The 19,667-nt window shown below is 42.7% G+C and overlaps 1 protein-coding gene and 1 long non-coding RNA gene across 3 annotated transcripts in view; both read right to left on the reverse strand.

Moving 5' to 3' along the window:
* LOC119021333 (glutamate receptor-interacting protein 2-like) overlaps positions 1-19,667 on the reverse strand; it is a 264,095-nt gene that overhangs the window by 219,458 nt on the left and 24,970 nt on the right. The window lies entirely within an intron of this gene.
* Positions 1,290-19,667, reverse strand: part of LOC119021336 — a 42,531-nt gene continuing 24,153 nt past the window's right edge. The window contains exon 2 of the long non-coding RNA XR_005075528.1: positions 1,290-1,857. This is a non-coding gene — a long non-coding RNA (uncharacterized LOC119021336). The remainder of the gene's footprint in view (positions 1,858-19,667) is intronic.

Genomic DNA, 19,667 nt, shown 5'->3' on the forward strand with positions numbered 1-19,667 from the left:
AAAAAAGGTTTTTGCAGGGAAGTCGAGCACAATTAAAAGAGTGTGAGTTGACCAAAGTGCTGTCAGACAAGGGCAAAAGAAACCAAAGTCAACAGAGCAGACAACAAAAATCATGCATTTACTCGAGCAGAGGTAAAGATAAAATCGAGTAGTGTCAAAAAAAAAAACAAAAAAACAACCTTAATAGAGGCTCGCTTAGCAGAAACAATTTAAGTTCACAAGCCGAAAGAAAAGCCGTAGTCCTTGAGCTGTGCTTGGAATGACTGCCGAGGGGCAATTTTGTTCCACAGATTGGGAAAACTGAGAGAGCCGGTGACCCCTGAGCCTCCGCCGACCAGATGACACAACCACAAGTGACTGATCAGAGGACCTGAGTGATCTTGGTGGGAAATGAAGACTTAAAAGGTCAGATGGGTAAGAGTGAGCCGCTCCACGAGAACGCCTCAGGAATAGATACTAAGACTTCAGAGTGAACTCTGAAACTGCTGGGGTAAATCTGCTCACATAAACATGTTTCCACGCACAAATGAAGATGTACTTGTTCCACACATGACATCACCATCATCGTCAGTGCGTCATTAATATGTTAACTCCACGAGATGAAGTGCTACTCAATCTCACGCTGTCGTATGCCCCCCTCGAAGAATTCTCGAACCCTCGATGTCGCAGTGAGTCGAGTGTCTTAACTTGTTATTTATGCGCTCCAGGCGCGATCGCCGGTCGTGCTTCGGTTCGACGGGGACTTTAATCACGACGTACGGGCTCTGCGGTTGTGCTTATAGTGCCACTAAATTGCTCAGGCATGTGATTTGGAAGAGCACGGCAATAAAAATGCGCATTAGCAAGAACAAAACAGGCTGATCACTGGTTCTTAATTAGCTGTGTGAGACCGAGCGTGTGTGTGTGTGTGTGTGTGTGTGTGTGTGGGACGAAGCATGAAGGTTGCCTCTCTTCGGGCTGTAACGTTTACGAGGGTCATTCATGTCACTTCTTAATGTTTGCATTCATCTCTCACACACACACACACACACACACTCCCTGACACACACCGCTGCTGCCATGACACTGCTGGGTTTTCTGTTTTAATAAACACAAACAGACAAATATACGCAGCTCACATTTTTGTAGCTTCGCTGTCTGTAACTTGTGCGAACACAAGACCCAGTTACAACATTTTCTTCTGCCTTGTCTGTGATTAAAAGCGTTTCCTTACAGCTTCTGAACGCTGCTGCTCAGACTCCGACAAAACGATTTCCGACATCAAAGTAAAACTCTCACAGGACTCTTAATGAAGTTTTCCTTTTTATTTCCTCCTCTCTTTTTTTTTATAGGAGTGATATCAGGGGAGAACTGTCTGCGGATGCCTCCTTGTTTTTCTTTCTTGCAGCATCTGGTTCCACGCTCGCGCAGCGCTGACACCTGGGAGCCGACTGGTCCTGCTGCAGCCTCCGACTGTCAGTCACCGATCGGCTCCGCTGGAGCATTCGGACCGCTACATTAAGTAGCGCTGATGTGGGTTTCAGTTCGACAAATGTTATCCCAGGGGCAGCACTACAGGGGAGGTTAAAACAGCTCCATATTTTAAGTTTAACTTGAGTGTTTCTGTTTTCACACAACACAGCGGTGCCGTTTACACAACCTGCACTCCAGTGGGACTCTTCAGAGTATGTTGGAGCAGGAAGTGCTGAAAAAAAGTCACTTTACAGTTTCCTGGCGCTGGTGATTGAAACATTCTAACTCCTGTAACTTGACTTGTCTCGTTGGATAAAAGCACGCTGTCCTCTTCATTTTCTGGTCGGGTACAGCTGAAGAGCTTCGGCTCATCAGGGGAGGATTTCTTACTGCCAAACATCACTGCTGCGAGAAAAACACAATTACAGAAGCTTTTAACTTCTGACCCTTCTTTCGTAATTTTGCATCGTATTTGGCCGCTCATACGAAAATTACATTTACACTTTGAACTATCGCTTTCAACTCTCCAACAGCTTGTACATTTTTTTGCAGTGTCATGAATTTTCTTTGCATTGTCTTGGGTAATTATGCACAGTGTTTCCAGAGCTCTTGTCGTGTACTGTTGCACATAAATCTTCATGCAGTCCCGTGTAGTCTCTGGGGTTGTTCTATGTTGCAGCATGTTTCTGAAATAACATCATAACAGACGTAACATATTTATAACTTATATATCTTACCTATAACTAATTTAACAGTCCCATCATCGGCGTTGTTGGCTACACTTTTGCTTTAAGTTTAAAAGTTTGCCTCGAGAGGGATTTAGAACATGAATGCAGCACAACAGCTCATGTGGTCCATTTTGCTTTCTAAGCACTACATTCCTGTTGACAGGCCACTGCATTGCTTGGGCAGTGTTTAATTAATCACGGCGCAGCTCCCACTACGCTACGGTCAGAAAGATCTGCAGCACGAGTTACCATTTCAGTTCTACAACACCAGAAGTAATATACAGTCCACAATTCTGTCTGCGCCTCATATGGTGTTAGTGTATACGTGCATGTTTCTCCCTCCAGTTTAAAGCCTCTTGACTCTGTACATCACATCCCATCACACTGCGTTTTATCACTTGGGATACATTTCTCACTTGGCAGAAGGGAGCAGCATTACATGTTGTTTATTTAAGAAGCTCAACTGAAAAAACTACCCAGTCGCTCTCTCGCTAAATTCAAGTACAGTGTTTGCAACGCGAGGTCACTGTTTTGATGTTAGTTGTACCTCCAGTTCACACTGAACTTGGAAAAAGTAGGTTTAAATGATATGCTGCACACTGATGAGCTCCAAGAAGGTTTAACGGTATATTTTCTTTTTTCATTGGGACATATGAAATGTTCTTTGTTGTGTATTCGCAATCTCACTTGTAATTGTTTTTCTTTAATTGTGAAACTGTATAATGTGCCTGTGTGTTTGTCTGCTGCAACTGTATATGTTCATGTTCCTGCTTAAACAGCAGATTTTATATAAATGCATGAAAGCACTGATGTTTCTGAGGAAGGAGACAGGTAACTACTTGTTGCTCCTTCTGAAAGTCTTCCCCCTCCTGTTCATCCAATGTTTTTCTTCCCCTCCTCCCTCAGTCCTCGTCTTGAGTTTCCTGTTTGACTCTCTTTCATCCACCTCGTCCTCCTGTTGATCAGCCTCTCCTTCGCTGCCTCTCTCCTCTTCCCTTCACTCTCTCGTCTGCGAGCCAAGTCTGATTTATTTCCTAAGTGCTTTTATCAAACAGGTTTGTCAGAAAGTGCTTTACGGAGATCAGAGAACAACAAATACAGATAAAAAATAAAAGAAGCAAAAGATAAAAGCAAGAAAGTACGAGCACATCAGAAATAACAAGATAAGAGCATTTAGATCCTCCTACGTGTGTGTGTGTGTGTGTGTCTTTCCCAGTACAAATCTTTCACTTCCTTCATCATCCTTGTGAAAGCCGATAATGTCATAAGTGCCACATAATGTAAAACCTGCCAAAGCACAATAAAATGTTTCCTGAAAAATGGCGCCGCAGTCCTCGGCTGCTTCCACTGTGAGCCGCTCAGAGCCTCAGACTTCACGTAATAACCTCGAAGAGTAATAAAACGGCAAAGAATGAAACCTTGAACACACAAAAAAAAAAATCCCCATGAGCCTTATTAAACTCCAGAAAACTAGAAAAAAAATGTGAATAAATCACAAGATGAAGGAACCACTTTGCTCTTACCTAATCCAGTCAATCCACAGACAAACACCTTGACTTCACACGGTTAGATTGTGTGCGGTGAATACACAAAGGGTCCAATTTAGCTGCAGGTGTGTTACACCAATCCTCCCCTATTAACTTCTGTAGGGAGCAGATTCATAGTCAGGTGACCCGTCATCGTCATGGTAACAAAATACACACATAACAGTTGCAGTTTGGTTAGGTTTAGGAAAACACTTTTACGTGTCGCAGGTTGATTACTTTACGTCCACTAACTGACAGACCTGAGATAAAAAAAAAAACAGAAAGAGACTGAGACATAGTAGCCAAGTTCTTGGAATTAAATCAGTGTTTCCCACACATTAATTTATTTGTGGTGGTCTGTCACATCATCAACACTGATGATTAGACGTGTATAGGGACTCCTAACTCTAACCAATGAAGAAGAGGAGGAGGACTAATTAACAGCTGGCTTGACCGTAACTTCCTCTTCGCTTCATCGTCGAGATCAAGCGCCGATAAAGAGTGCAAGACCTTGAAGCCACTTTCTGTCGTGACCAAGTCGTGTAATTCCATCGTCATGTGATGCTCACTGGGAACCTTTTCCCGAAAGCTATATGTGAAAGACGCATCTATAAGACCATAATAAAAGCCTCACAACATCTGCGAAATTACTCGTTTTATGGTCAGAATTTGGGCAATTCGGCCCAAAACAAATTGGAGAGTCTAGAAGAGCCACTCGATTACATTTTATCCCCATCCAAGTTAGCTCGGCACTAAACTGGAAGTTAGCGGACTCAGTCGTTGGAAGTCTCGAGTTTGCATGCTCTAATTTAATATGCAAATAAAACAACGTTTCAACACATTTATGGTTTGCAGGAGTGTCAAATGCCAATATTCACTCTGCCGATCAGGTTATTAAAACGGCCTAATACCATGAATTGTGATGATGGAAAAAGTCTGAGTGTTTGTGACATTCATGAGTGACAAGTGCCCTCTAAACAATAATTAATAACAACAATAATCTCAGAGCTGAGGACTGTTGCAGGAGCTTAGGATAAACAGAATACAATCATCAGGAAAAAGGAATCATTAGTAATCATTACAAGGAAAGCCTGTTAAACATAAGTAATCTTGAATTAATTAAAGATTGTTGGTGCATCACAGACGATTAAAAGTGACTTTTTTCATCAGTAGTTTGGAGATTAGTTCCAATAAACTCTGAGAAGTGTGAGAGCTGCAACACTTCAGGAAGACATCATGTTGCCTTTAATGTTCACGCTCTCAATCAGCTGGAGAGGCGCTCTAATGTGCATGCTCAATGGACCCAGAAGTTCAGGAAGCCCTGAAAAATGTTTGCAGCGTATCGAAGAGCAGCCTGAACTGCCGTCTTGGAACGTGGTACAGCTCTCTTAATAAACCCGGGGTTTATCCGCTGTACTTCGAGGATATATCTCAGACTCAGCCTGTGAAGCTCAGCTCTGCATTATCAGACTCTGATCATCTGTCACTCTGAGCTATACTTCATCAGCCTGAGCTCTGCTTCTACCGCACTCACGTCATGTAGTAGTTACTTGCGAATACCAAGGCATTAGGCTCGCCTGCACGTTGAGCTAACATGCTAATATAAGCATGTTACATTTGACAGGACCACACCTCTGGCTCCTGTCCCCCCCTCTCTGTTTCATATCTATCCTCTGGTCTCTTTTCTGTTCATCAGGGCTGCAGTGTGTGTGTGTGTGTGTGTGTGTGACACACATTTCCCATCACAGTGTCGTGTTGTCGTGGTTATCCTTTGCTTTTCCTTCCTCGTCTCTCTCTGGGTCGCTCTCTTCTTGCCTTTTCAGCCTCTGTCACGCCGTTGTTTGTTAACGTCATCGCAGATTAAAAAACAGAGGCGACCATGAGCACGTGGGCCAGAGTATACGTGTGTGTGTATGTGGGTACAAATGCAAGTCATCTGAATGCACCCCTGTGTATCTTGTGTGTAGTGCTGCATGTGTTTGTGAGTGTATTTTACGCGTGTGTGACTGTGTGTGTGTGTGTGTCCCCTGCAGCTGTGTACTCATGCATGGCCGCCGCCGCCGCCGCCGCTGGATTCCGCCTGCTGCTGCCATTGAAGGCTGCTGCCCACTGCTATTCAGGACTAAACACACAAATTAACAAACAATCTTAAACAGCCCTTTTTTTCCTTTCCTTTCCTTTCCAGGCACAATAATGGGTCTCCAATTTGTGCTGTTAGTCCAATCAATGAATAAACAAAGAACGTGTTTTTCAGAATTCCTTTTACCTGTACTTGCCACAGAAATACTTAATAAAAGAAGAGATGTTTTTGTACGTAATTTTGTAGCCTAACATGATATTTAGGATTGGATGTGGACCCAGAAAGAAGACTTGTGTTGTGTCTCTCGCTTTGTGATTCAAAACATCAGTAAGGTTCCTCTGGCTCTGTCTTACAAATGAGGCGAAACAGCCCATAAATAAACACTTCCGTCTCATCACTACTATGATTTGAGGAAAAACACGTCTAAAAAGCAGATGAACAATAGCAACCAGAAACCAGAAAGCAACAAACCATAAAGTAGGGGGCTCGATCGAGCAAACCAGAGTGATGTCAGCGACGGCCAAAACTTTGAATGGTATGAACGCTGAAAAAAAAGTGTTATTAACCAACAAAAACAGCAATATCGCTCTTAAAACGCACAACAAAATGGAAAAGTGTCCACAAAAAGCCACTCAACCAAAGAATAAGTGCCGTCACTACAACAGCTCCAACAAACAAGCATCTGAAGTCGTTCTCTAAACAGTCGATCACCAGTGAAAACCAAACAAAATATGTTTTTCTCAACTTTGAAATGCCTCGTCGAGTATTAAGCCAGACTCTGAATAACCTTTGAATTCCTCCATTTGCACCATTGAAGCACCAGGTTGTATAATAACTCAGCACCACAGGAAGAGCCACGTGAAGTCATTTACCCAATCAACATCCATTGTTCACATAGCGCAGATCTGGAGGACAATTCAATTATGTCAAGCTTGGAAAAAAAAAAAAAAGCCATTTTGAAAATAAGATCATCGATCAAAAATCATCAGATTGTCTCGGCGCCACCCATCAGGACCGGATGAAAAGATTAGTGGAGCAGTGGAACAACAGTCCACTTATTATTACACCAAATAAAAGACACAATAATACTTCAACATCTTCACCTCCACCTGTTACTGTCCAGAACACGTACGCTGAACACGTTCTATGTGGATGATGTTCTTTTGCACATATGGATTCATCTGCACATCATATTTGCTTTCTCAGCAGATCGAGGTCAGCTGGAACCAACATAGATGCTGTTATTATTTTTCCAACCTAGTGTCGTGCAGTATCTTTGTATCCGTCTCTTTGTTCAGCTCGAAGCAACACTGACACTGTGATTCAAACGCTCGGATCAAGTTTTCAAACTGCGTACTGTAAAAAGAATATCGTCTCTGGGAATATTATATCAGACAACTCGTGTTTTATTTGAAAAATTATCAGCTTTAACCATCAAACGGAGGATTTAGGCTCCCACAGGCTCGGCTGAGCAGGCTGTTAAATCGGAGTTTCAGTCGTCTCAGTAGGCCTCAGTGTTCCTGTGTAGAGCACCGAGGCCCAGCTAAGACCCAGCTCACTTTCTGTGGTACCGGAACAGCATAATCCTGCCTGTTACACGGACCTATTGTCATGTTTTGGCGTCCACGCTGAAACCTCACAGGCTTCACTTTGAAAACACTCTTCAGCACGAGCAGTTCTGCCTGTGACGCACACACAGCAGCAGGCCGCTTGATTTCTCCACCCTGTGTACAGATGATGCAACATGACAAAGAGCTCAGCAGCACGATGACAACATCTTGTGTAAATGTTTCTGTGCGTATGTGTGTGTGTTTGTGTGTCTGAAGTCCGACTGAAAATAACGCTCGCTTCTTTATCACGTAGGCGGCGTGGGTCTAAATCCACGCAGCAAGCGCTTGTGTTTATCTGGTTGTGTGTGTGTGTGTGTTGTTTGTGAGTCACACAAACGAGTGTTTCAGTCCTCATGGATTTCCATTTGCACTGCGGTCCATTACTGCAGTACTAACAGGGAAACTTCTGGCTTCAACATCAACCTCATTAACTAAATAAAGAAAACTGAGAATCAGGGTTGACGCTGGAGCTGTGTGTTTCTGCAGCTCTGTAATAGCACATTACCCAACGTACTGTGAAGGCACAGCGGTGCATTCAGGGTCACTGCAGTGCTGCAACGCTGGATTTAATGCCTGACAGAGACCTTGAAAAAATCGAACAGTAAACACACAATGTATACCTTTTTCTAACACCAAGTACAATATCATTTTAACCCCCTGGCGCAATTAACATGTCATTTTTATTCATCTGTAATTGTGTTTTTTGTTTTGTTTTTTTTTCTTGCATAAAAAAAGTCCAGCTGATGTTACGATGGAGAGAGAAGAAATCTAACCACTGACTGCTGAGAAGCTGGATTCTTACTTTATGTTGTTTCTTCAGGTTGAATTTTCTGTTTCTCTATTTTCACAACGCTGTGCTCATACATTTAGGTTTAGACCAGTGGTCCCCAACCACCGGGCCGCGGACCGGTACCAGTCTGAGGGCCGTTTGGTGCGGAGAAAGAAAAAATACGTTATTTTATTTCCATTATATTGAAGATCACGCTCTGTAAGTTCTTTTATTTTGAAAAACGGATTCCCTTATAATAACATCTGTCTGTTCCTCTTACCTGACACGTACCTGTTTCAGTCACGTTATACACAAAAAATAAGCCCTCAAGCTCGTTACAATGAGTGGAAAACAAACGTCTTTGGAGAGCTACTTTGCGAAGGAAAAAGGAGAAGGCCTAATGATGAGATTCGTAAAATAATGTCTTACATGAAAACAGTCATAGGTGCAAAAAAGGTTGGGGACCACTGGTTTAGACATTGTGGTTTTGCTTAAACTACTTATTTTGGTTGCCACGGTCACAGATGGAGACGGTTTATAACCTTCCACAAAACATGGAAGAATGTTGTGTCGGCAGGTCTCTCTACCAAAAACACCCAGGTTGTGGCCACTAAAACAGCTGGACACGTCTCCAAGGCATCCTCAAAAGATATCCACCACCGTCGCCTCTCCTGCCTCCCGCTGCTACAGGTGGATAATGAGCATATCAAGGTGAAGGTGGTGGTGTACGTCGGGTCCACATTTGGTTTACAGACATGTTAACTGCGAACATTTCACCCTGGGGCGACCGGGATGGACGGAGCAGGGGGAGTGCATGAAAACAGGAGTGAAACGAAGAAGGCAAGAGGTAAATAAATGTTACGGAGAAACAGGCAGAGTTGGGAATTTAAAGAGGGAAAAGGTGAGAGATGGAAACGATTCGAGTCCGTGACGTAGTTTATTGAGCAGCTCTAACGGAGGGAGGAGAGACGAAGGAGGAAAGATTGAAAAGTAGAAAAAAGTGAAAAGACGAGACGCAGGTTGGCGGTAAAGAATCTCTTTTTATCGATTTCCTTTTGAAGAGTGGCCATCGAATGCACACGCGCGCGCGCGCACACACACACACACACACACACACACACACACACACACTCAAACTCTCTCTCACCTATTGTCTGATAAATGGGAGCAGGGGAATTTAATGATAATTGAGGTTGTTTCATCGGAAATCACACCATGACTCCACAGATCACAATGGACTGGTACCACACACACACACACACACACACACACAGAGTTATCTGTATAAATCTTAATAGAGCTATCTCAATTAAGTGTCCACATGCTGCTCTATAATTTTCTCTAACAAACTTTTCTGTCCTCTTCACGCGTTTTAATGAATAGTCTCCGTTTCATGTGACAAAATGACTAAACCCCTCTGGAAACCTCACAAACTGTCACATATACAAGTGCAATTATAGCAAAAGCATCAATAAAGTCAAAATGTGATTTCATCGCCAGCTGCTCGCGCACAAACACAGACAAATCATCCACTGGAAAATCACTTCTCCAACATCCAGCGGAAAGTTTAATCCCAACAGGATAAACGACAGGAAACGTTTTTTATGCATGAAGTAACGCGGTGATGGCATTTTGTTAGAACGATCCCGTGTCGGCCTTAACAAGTGTGAAATGCTTTTTTGTCAAGTATTTGATGGTTCCATTATTTTTTCTGTGTGTGTTTTTGTTTCGGGAACAGATTATTCAGTTGTTGGAGCTTTAATCAGCATCGTTCTTATAACATCAGTGAGCTCAGCAATTTAGGAGACAACAGGAGGCAGCTCAATAACAATCAGCCAATCAGAGCTTCCGCTGTGCATTTGGCTGCTCGATCTAAAACAGTTACGAGCTGGTCGAAAGGTAAAAGGTATCTTGTTTGTGTTCACGTCAGTTGGCTATTCATCCACCTCCTTATTCCCGGCTGAAATAACTCAACAATTATTAAATTGGTTGATATGGAACTGAGCACAGTGGACACTCGTGTCCTATCCGAGGACTTTGACCTGAGACGTCAACGAGCATCAACGTGACGTTAGAAGTCTGGATTCTTTTAATATGTTGTCACCATTGTCTGACGCTGGTTTACGGTCAAATACAAAACTAAACTAAACTTTAAGGCTAATTATCAAATATGCTAACAGAAACCTGTTACCTGACCACCTTTACCTGCAAAGTTTCATGTCTGTACTTTGCACAGTTGTGATATTATCACAAAATCTGTCCAAAGACAGACAGAAAAAACAAAACAAAACAAAAAAAAAACCACTCATAATTGCGTCTGTGGTTTGCTTTGAGTCTATGAGACCTCAATCTGCTGACACGTGAAAACATCACCAGTCGACCCTGCAGCAGGTAATAACACAAGTAACAGAATTTAACATCGCCCTTGTTAGCATATTAACAATCTACAAACCAGATACTTTCGGATACAGATCATGAAAAGTTTATCTGTTCGCAAAGTAGAAGTCATTTCCCACGATACAGAAATATGTTGAAAAGAGAAAAAGAAGTAATTACCATCTTATCTTTTCTCCTCGCAGGATGAATGATTCCGTCTGAATGAGTTTCTCAGACAGAGGCGAGTCTATAGACCTGTGAGTTTACAGCTCTCCTGGTCCTGGGACGGGTTCATGATTCAGATAAGGTGTCTTGAATAGATCGAGATAGAGGCAGATAGATGCACAAAGAGCTTCTTCTTCTTCCCTCCCGAGACAAACTGCATCCACATCCGCAGGATAGATAGATTTGTGCTGTGAAATGAGACTTCTGGTTTCGACCCTGAATCTTCAGCTCTTGCGGCGGACTGTTAAATGTGACCTGAGATGAGTTTTCTCAAAGCTTATATCTAAACTGTCAATTGTGGCCATAATATATGTTTTTAAGAACAAACATCACAGGTTTTAACCCTTCTCCCGAGAGGGATTAGATCAAAAAGCCTGTAAAATCATAACTGAATACTAACAAACACAGCGTTATGGTCTAAACTGTAGATTTAGTTTGCCACTTCACAGCAAATGAACAAAGAAAAATCAAGATTTATTATTTAACATTCTGTAACCCGTCGAAAAAAGAGAAAGCTTGAACAGAATATGCCACTACAGAAGAGAAGTAAGATAACACTCTTTAAGTTTACAGACTCGTTAAATAAAGAGTAGGAGGTAAAAAGTGTAACTCTTGTCTCCCCTTAGAATATAAACTCCTGCACCTGGCAGAGTCTTGGATATTTTGTTTGATTGCATTTGCACAAGGGGGGGAAGGAGACAGAAGAAAGAGAATAGAAGACAAAGCATGTCGACTCTGCAGGTAAAACAAACAGAATCAAAAAGGGATCTCGTTAAAAAATCCTCAGCTCAAAAGAGAAGAAATCAAAAATGATGAAAAGAAAAAGAGGGAGAGAGAGAGAGAGTGACATGCTGTCTGAGCCGACCGCTAACTCTGACTGTGTGAAACTGATTTCAGCTCCTCAACGAGACGAGTCCCTTTGTTTTGGGAGAGATGTTGGCAACGCTTCGCTCACAAAACTTGGTCTTCGGACAAATCAGAGCAGTTAAGCTGTTTGGCCGTTTTTAAATCACGAGTTCTGAAAAACTGCCTCACATTTGTGTCACATATTTAACGGACACAGCATGAAGGTTCAGATTGCAGGCAGCTGAGGCCCGGGATCATCAGATTACACAATTTAACGGCACATTCAAGTCGTCTTCAACAACATGGTATAAATTATTTGACATATGAATAATTTTTTTCCCTTGTGTTGTTTTGTGGGTATATTAAAAGTTACTCCATGTCCCGCCTCTTTTTCTACTTGGGTACTTTTTCATATTTCTAAATAATGTTGATTTGAGTCTTCTTCCTCTCAAAAAAAAAAATCAGTTTTGACTACCGGTAATATACATTTTGTATATTCGCTAATTAGTAGTCGTAAGTCTCCATGTGGAATTTGTATGCTACTGATTTGGGCCGTGGCCTGTCAGACTATCGTGAAAGAAATGTTTAGTTTTGTTTTAGTTGAATTAAAATCGTGTGGGAATGATGTGTTATGAGCTGTACCTAAGCACTGTGCAACATTATGATTAAGGTGTCTTGAGAGCGGCCGCTGTGTCCAAAAGACATCGACCTTTTCAATGAATCAATGAGGAGGTGATACAAGTGTCTTTATTACATTTTACCATATTTAGTAAAGACCTCCTGGGTTGACGGGATCTTCCTGAGGAGCTGTACATCTCATCACTGCTGACCATTTCCATAAAGCATATTAAAGGTTATTAGGTTGATTTAATTCCTCTCAGTCAGAAGGGAACAGTTATGAAAATGAAGATAGGATTTTGAATCCTCTTTGGAACCAATGTGTGTGTGTGTGTGTGTGTGTGTGTGTGTGTGTGTGTGTGTGTGTGTGTGTGTGTGTGTGTGTGTGTGTGTGTGTGTGTTAAATGAAGGGCTGGGAAATATGATTTATACTGTTATCATTGCATGAAACAATATAGATCATCTTTTAAGGCTTTATTACACTAAAGTGATGTCAGACTTTTTTTTATAAAACCTTCACCAACGTAGTCCTGATATCAGCATCATTTATCAGAAATCTCGGTGTGTTTTGTGAACCTACCGACAGTCATCTTTACGGTATTGTTGCGATATCGATATGGAAGGAGGACATTTGATCATGTCGCTCACTCCCAACATTTACGAAGTGCGTTTGGGAACATCTGCTGTGGCTCAGGGTCAGAGCCAGCATCTTGTTATCTGAAGGTGGCTGGTTCGATTCCCCTGGTCTGCATGTCGAAGATACTGAACCCCAAACTGCTGCTGATGTGCTGGTCAGCACCTTGCATGGCTGCCGCCACCATCAGTGTATGAATTACCGTAAGTCACTTTGGACAAAAGCATCTGATAAATACCCGAAAATGTAAGATTTCAAAACATTAAAGTACATGAGGCCACATCACCTGGTCCAAGTTAAACGGTCTGGTTCTGGACAATAAAGCTGGCATCAACATCACACAATTGTTAACAATCATTTTCCGATGTGGACCTGTGATGGACCCTCCGTTCTTTGGATCTCCTCCAAAACATATTGGACTAAGAAAGAAATCATCATCATCACGTAAATCAATTTTACTGTGAAAGAGAGAACAACTGGGGCAGATTAGGCTGAATGAGATGTGATCTAAGTTTCACTCAGCGTTGCTGTATTCAGTATCACTCACTGATTTCTGACAGCTCCGGCCACATTTCAGATCATTTAAAATGTGCGGAAGATTTGAGGAGAATCAGACCCGTGTAATTATTTGATCATGCCTCCGCCGGTCACAGCAGAGCAGCTTTGATTGATTTCAGAGGCAACAGTTCCTGCTGCGGCTGATAGCTGTAGCCGAGGCTGCTGGTAAGTCGCTGTGGATAAAAGCTGCAGCTAAAATAACTCTAATGTTAAAGAAAAAAAAAAAAAAAAAGGAGCCGACAGCAGCCAGGTTCTGGTGGAGGTGACCACCTCTCCTTTCAGCTGAAGTCCGATTCCCTGCTGCTGCGGGTCTTTGAAGTCCGGATGAAATGGGATTGGACGCTCTTTATCCAACACACTGACACATTATTCCCCCCCCCCCCAATCCTCATTCTGCTCCTCTCCACCTTCTTCTTCTTGCTTCTCTCCCTTCCCATAAAGCCTTTTCTACCCTCTGCCTTATAAAAATGTGCTGTCTCAGTCCATCCTGTAATGGTCTGCTCTATATTTCCTCCCTCACTCTCTCCTCGCTCGTTTCTTCTTTGGACTAAAGTCCTGAGCGGTACAAATCAGCCTGGACCTGAGACCGGTGCCGATACATCCACCCTGACCTGCTCTCTGCGGCGGTTCACGGTGGTACGAGTGTGCAACAGTTCTTCCTCCTTCGCTAAAACAAAAACATATTTCTAGATTTTTGAATCAATGAATCAGCTGGTTGAGAAATCTGAACTGAGTCACTGAGAGTGTTTTATGATGGAGACATGCTCAGGACAGCCAAACAGATGCAATCTCCATATTTAATGAGATTTTTGCAACAGAAGAAAAGGATCGTCCAGAATCGGGCTAAAAGCACAGCGTCGACCAAGCGAGCAAAATTCCCGACAGAATTCTTCTTAATAGGAACAGCAGCTTTCCGTTTACCTTTTCCGATCGCAATCATCAAGTTCAAATAGAGACTGATTGTCTCATCCAGAGCAGGACTCTTTCCGTTTTGCCTCAATTTCCTGTCTGTCCTGTTTTTTTTTTTCTTTATCACCTTCTCCCTCACTTTTCCACCTTACACACAACCAGCTTTCCATCTTTCTCACCATCTTTCCCCTTTTCTTCCCTCGGTTAATTTCTCAATGCTTCCTCGAAAAAAAAATGTCACATGAGCGACATCTCTTTCACAAAATATGTAATCAGTTTCTTTCTGTTCTCATATCAAATACCAATTATGGTTTCTCTACCTATAAAACAAGATATGACATGTGCTCATGTAGCCTTGAACACACCTGTTCTATCTGATAACATAACATCCACCTCTCAATCAATCTTTTCTTCAGGTGTTCTCCACCTAACACCTTGTTCCATTTCCCCATAAACACTGTGGTTTCAGTCACGCTGGCAAGAGTTCATCCACTTTGGGGAAAATGCTCTCTGTAGATCACAAGCACACATTTTACAGACGACCATCACCTGAAAATAGGCACAAAAACAGTGTACAAACCGAGGTGGTGATACGTTAGATACAGACAACATCCAGAAGATCACACACTGGATCTTTGACAGATCATATATTGATATATCTACATAAACAGGCCCTGAAAAATTCATAACCTGGATGTCAACACCTGAAATACACAGATAATATCTTTTTGTCTGATCTTAAACATATTAATTGCATCTTTCATGTATCCTGTTTTGGGATATGAGTGGACCAGATACCTGATGGATATCATTTTGCATATTTATTGAATCTCTGACATCCTGAAATATCTGAGCACCAGATAGTTAATGAATATGTCATTCGAGTTTATTCCCCTTGTGCACATGATGCTTAATTTGCTGTATCAATAGAGATCCTGAAATTTGATTTGCATGTTTCTCTTACAGAGCAAACACTGAATCAGTTCTGCACCCTGAAATAATGTTATGTCAATGATGAATGATCGATCAAGTAGCACAAGAAATCCACATGGTATAACTTAAATTCAATTGCAAACTATCTCGCTAGCATACGACCGTCTTTGTCTCTCTTTCCCTGAAGGATACTGCCATCACCACACGCCCACTTTTCAACGTCCAAATCAGATTCTCCCTCCAACATTATGTCCCACCTGCCGATCTCGTAATAAGTCACGATACGGAAGCGTCGTGTTCTCAAAACGCCGTCTCAACTGGACTTTAGGAGCAAAACCGAAACAAACAAAAAAGGATAACTAATCTCCGTTTTTTTGTCTGCTTCAGTAGACAGGTAAGATGCCACAGTGAAGCTAGACAGAGAACTGAACTGGAACAGACACACAACACACTCACACACACACACACACACACACACACACACAAACACACACACACATGCAGTCTGCCCACTAGCACAAATGAACACTCAGTCACACATGAACGAGCTAACACAGGCGTTTTACAAGCACAGACACAGACACCATCTTCAACTACACCGTCTTCCTCCACCCTTTTCTCCAACACACACACACACACACACACACACACACACACACACACACACACACACACACACACACACCTACTATGAGCATTGACAGCAGTCTGATGTCTTAATGTCGGTGAAACGGAAGCAACCCAACGGGCCAGGAGAAAAAAAAAAACCCTCCTATCACTGGGTATTAATTGCTTGGATTTGTGTTCAATTATAAAATCAAAGTCAATTATCATACAGAATGCCGTCTGACACTCTCGCAGCTCCGCCATGCAAATTGCGCACCGTGTGTGTCGAGAGTCTGGTGTGTAGCTGTCAGTATGTCTTACCAGCAAATTACTGTTTTGGTGAATCAAGTCATTTTGATTTGGATATTTAAAGCTTCCATCATGAAACGTCTGCTCGTCAGCTGGAGAACAATGAGGAAAAGTTAATATCTGTGGAGAGGCGTACAGCACTGCGAGGCTTTATGCTAAACAATGCTAAAAGCATAATAAATACAGATGTTATTGTTTTTTATCCAATGTGCTCCAAAAAGTGAATGAATAAATGGTGGATTTGGGGAATTTTTTAATAACATCTCTTTATTTATTTATTCTTAGTCTATTCAAGCATTTTATTATTACTGGAGGAATAACACGCTGCTTCATGCTGCTTCGATCACTGCAGTATTGATGAGAAAGAAGCGGCGAGCTTCAGCTATTACTGTCACTAATTATGTCACTTTTTTCTTGGACCAACTTTAAAGACAGTGGAGTTTAAGGTCTCGTCGTGGTCAGAGAAGCAAATCCTGCAACCTAAAATCTCCACAGTGTGTCCCCAAACGCTAATCTGCACCGTGAGTGTCACCGAGCTTCAACCTGCTCTCTGTTCGTCTCATCGGACCGGTGCATCAGCTAAATGCCTCAAAAATGAGAAAAAAAAAGGTTTAAAGGTATAAAATAGTTTGTGTGACCTACTGGGAGATTATTATTTTTTTCCTCAGTGGTTCAGAAATCCACTTAAGTGCTCCTTCAAAGATTTAATACAGAGAGGTACGGCTGAGGTCTGGGATATTCTCTCCTCCATGTGCTGAATTCAGAGGATATGACAGAGAAATGATCTTTCAGAGGAAGATGCGAGGTGTGGAGAGAAGCAGTGGCAGGGTGACGACAGGCCGGGCCTGGCAGCTGCACACACACACACACGCACACACACACACACACACACACACACACACACGCACACACGAAGACAAAATAATCACAACACTGTCCAACACGACCAATCGGGTGTGAACATCGGTCCGCTCCCCTATTGCTCCTCCTGTACTAATTCCATATCGTAGACACAGCCGAGCGTGTCAGACTATCACCTGTAGTGAGCATGAATATTAACGTGTGTGGGTTCAGTGAGTCAGGATCCGTATTCAGACTATTCTCATGCTGCAGAATCAAGCAGAAGGATCACAGTGTAGCAACAAAGATCTAAAACTACAAACGTCTACAAATGTGCATCACAGTATACGCATCACACCGCAGTTCGCATAAGTTTGTCAGTCAACTAAATGCAGTATTTCATAATAACAGTGACACATTTATAAAAGTCTGTTTGACACAAAATCATGTTGCTTGTTTCTGCACTATGTAACTTCAGGTAGCAGGTAAAAACTAACTGCATAATGTTTTCACAGCAGGGACTTCGATGAAATTGGATCATGCTTATTGGAGAATGATGTCCTCCAGCTGCTCTGCCTCACCTCTCTCTGTTTTCCACAAGCTTCAAGTGAGCAGCGCAGGGGTGTGTTGGTATTTACACCATTATCAAAGGAGCTGCAGGTCGCAAGGAGATGGAGGTTCGGGGCTGGAACTCGAGTGTGTAATGGAGCCGGACTAAGCAGCCTCTATACGGACATCATGACAGGAGAAGGGATCGAAGAGGACGTCGTGAACGAGCAAGAGGTTTGTGAATCTCTTTGAAAAGCTTTTTAAAAGGGTGTTTTGCTGTATCTCTCTCAAAAAGACGAATTTCATGCATCTCTAGATTTCTGCATGTAAAAATGGCGTAAAGTATTAATAACTTGGATCAGGATTTCATCGTGGTTTCATTAAGAAACGTGAACCATGGTCATCAGTTATACTGCTCACATGGCAGAATGATCCAGATGGATCTGACTATCCCCCCGTTTACCTTTCATCAGTTTCCTGATTCCCTCCACTCCGATCTTACATCGATGGACCAGCAGTATAAATAGGGCTATCGCCTGAAGAGAATCTGTGAATTTGTTTTCTCCCCACATTTCCAGCTTCCACCGTATAGATCACAATCTAACCCAGCAGACAAGACTATTGCCTGCAGGGGAGCGGTGCAAACAGCACTTCTTTCCTCTCCGTGCTCTCCTTGTAAATCATAAACCAAGTCGTGCAGAACAACAACAACAACAACAACTACAGCTGTTAGATAGCATCGGCCCTTAACCAAATAAGGCACCTGCACACAGTAATATGTTGCTAACAGCTCGACAGGCACGCTCGGATGCACCATCAAACGGTGAGAGGATCGGGAGGTCGTGTGAAGTTCAGTGTAATGTTAGCTGCAGTTCATGAGCACATACCTTGAAAAGCTTGCGTTCTCCCAGAAACACACACACGCCCCTCTAAATCAAGCTGCAGGTGACGCTTCTCACAGCTGTCGCGTAACTGCCTCGTATAAAATATGTTGTTTTTCCCCCAAATGTGACACAACAAGAGAAATCTCTCTGAGCATCTAATTTCCACTCAGGCAACAACCTGCAATGCATTCTTAAAGATAGAATCAATCTGTTCTCCTACTGTTTAACCCCCGTGTACCAGCGCCTGGCTCAGGGGCATCTTGATTCTGTATGAGACGAGAGGGAGGTTGTTGGTAATTCCCTTTAATTTGTTGCAAATGCGTCTGACTGCTTCACAAGTCAAACAGGGGTTAGGGACGCCGTGGTGAGGAAACGTTCCCATTGATTTAATAAGTTATGACAACATGGTGTTACACTCACTTTCTGTGGAGTGCTGTGTCAATGTACTGCTAACGCAAACCAAACATTTCCTGCCGCCGACGCTTCACCTCAAGAGCATTTAAAAGATGTCTTCACTTCAATTAAGACGAAGTCACAGGAAATGTAATTGTTTGTCGGAATGTTTAGCAATTATTGCTAGTCATTCATCGAGGATGCATCTATGAAAACAAAACAACAGTCGTTTCTGGCATTTACTGACAGTGGATCAGTTTCAAATACTGCAGGATGGAGTTTTATTTACACACTCTATGGAAGCAGTGGAACAAGAGGGAGCCGCAGCGAGCTGTTCAGAGAGCGTCAGGCGACAGGCAGCACACCTCCAACTTCTCAGTGAAGTAACCGACTCTTCACACTTAAGGCAGGATCACACTGGCCCAAACGTTGGACATCTGAAACGTTTAGGGAGACTCAGACGAGTTCGGGGACAAATCTGTTCGGTGTGTTCAGCTGTGTTGGAAGCTTCTGGAACCGTGCAGATGTCGTCTGGTAAGATTTAACTTGCAAGGTCTGAGCGTGTTGGTGGTCGGACTATTGGACGCTGTCGGATACTCTGGTTGTGTGCTAGCTGTTCAATGACCATTCTGATTGGCGGTGTGCTAGCGAACCAGCGCAGTGTGTGGGAGGGGTGACAATGGTAAATAAACCACTTTTCCCCTCCTGCAACTTCAATATCTTCATATGGTAACGAGCCCGAGAGCAGACAATGCGACCATCGGCTCAGCTATGATGATCTTTCAAGTAATGCCAAGTTATTGTATTCCACAAACGTCTTCT

Source organism: Acanthopagrus latus, chromosome 6, assembly GCF_904848185.1.
Source record: "Acanthopagrus latus isolate v.2019 chromosome 6, fAcaLat1.1, whole genome shotgun sequence".
Classification (NCBI taxonomy): domain Eukaryota; kingdom Metazoa; phylum Chordata; class Actinopteri; order Spariformes; family Sparidae; genus Acanthopagrus; species Acanthopagrus latus.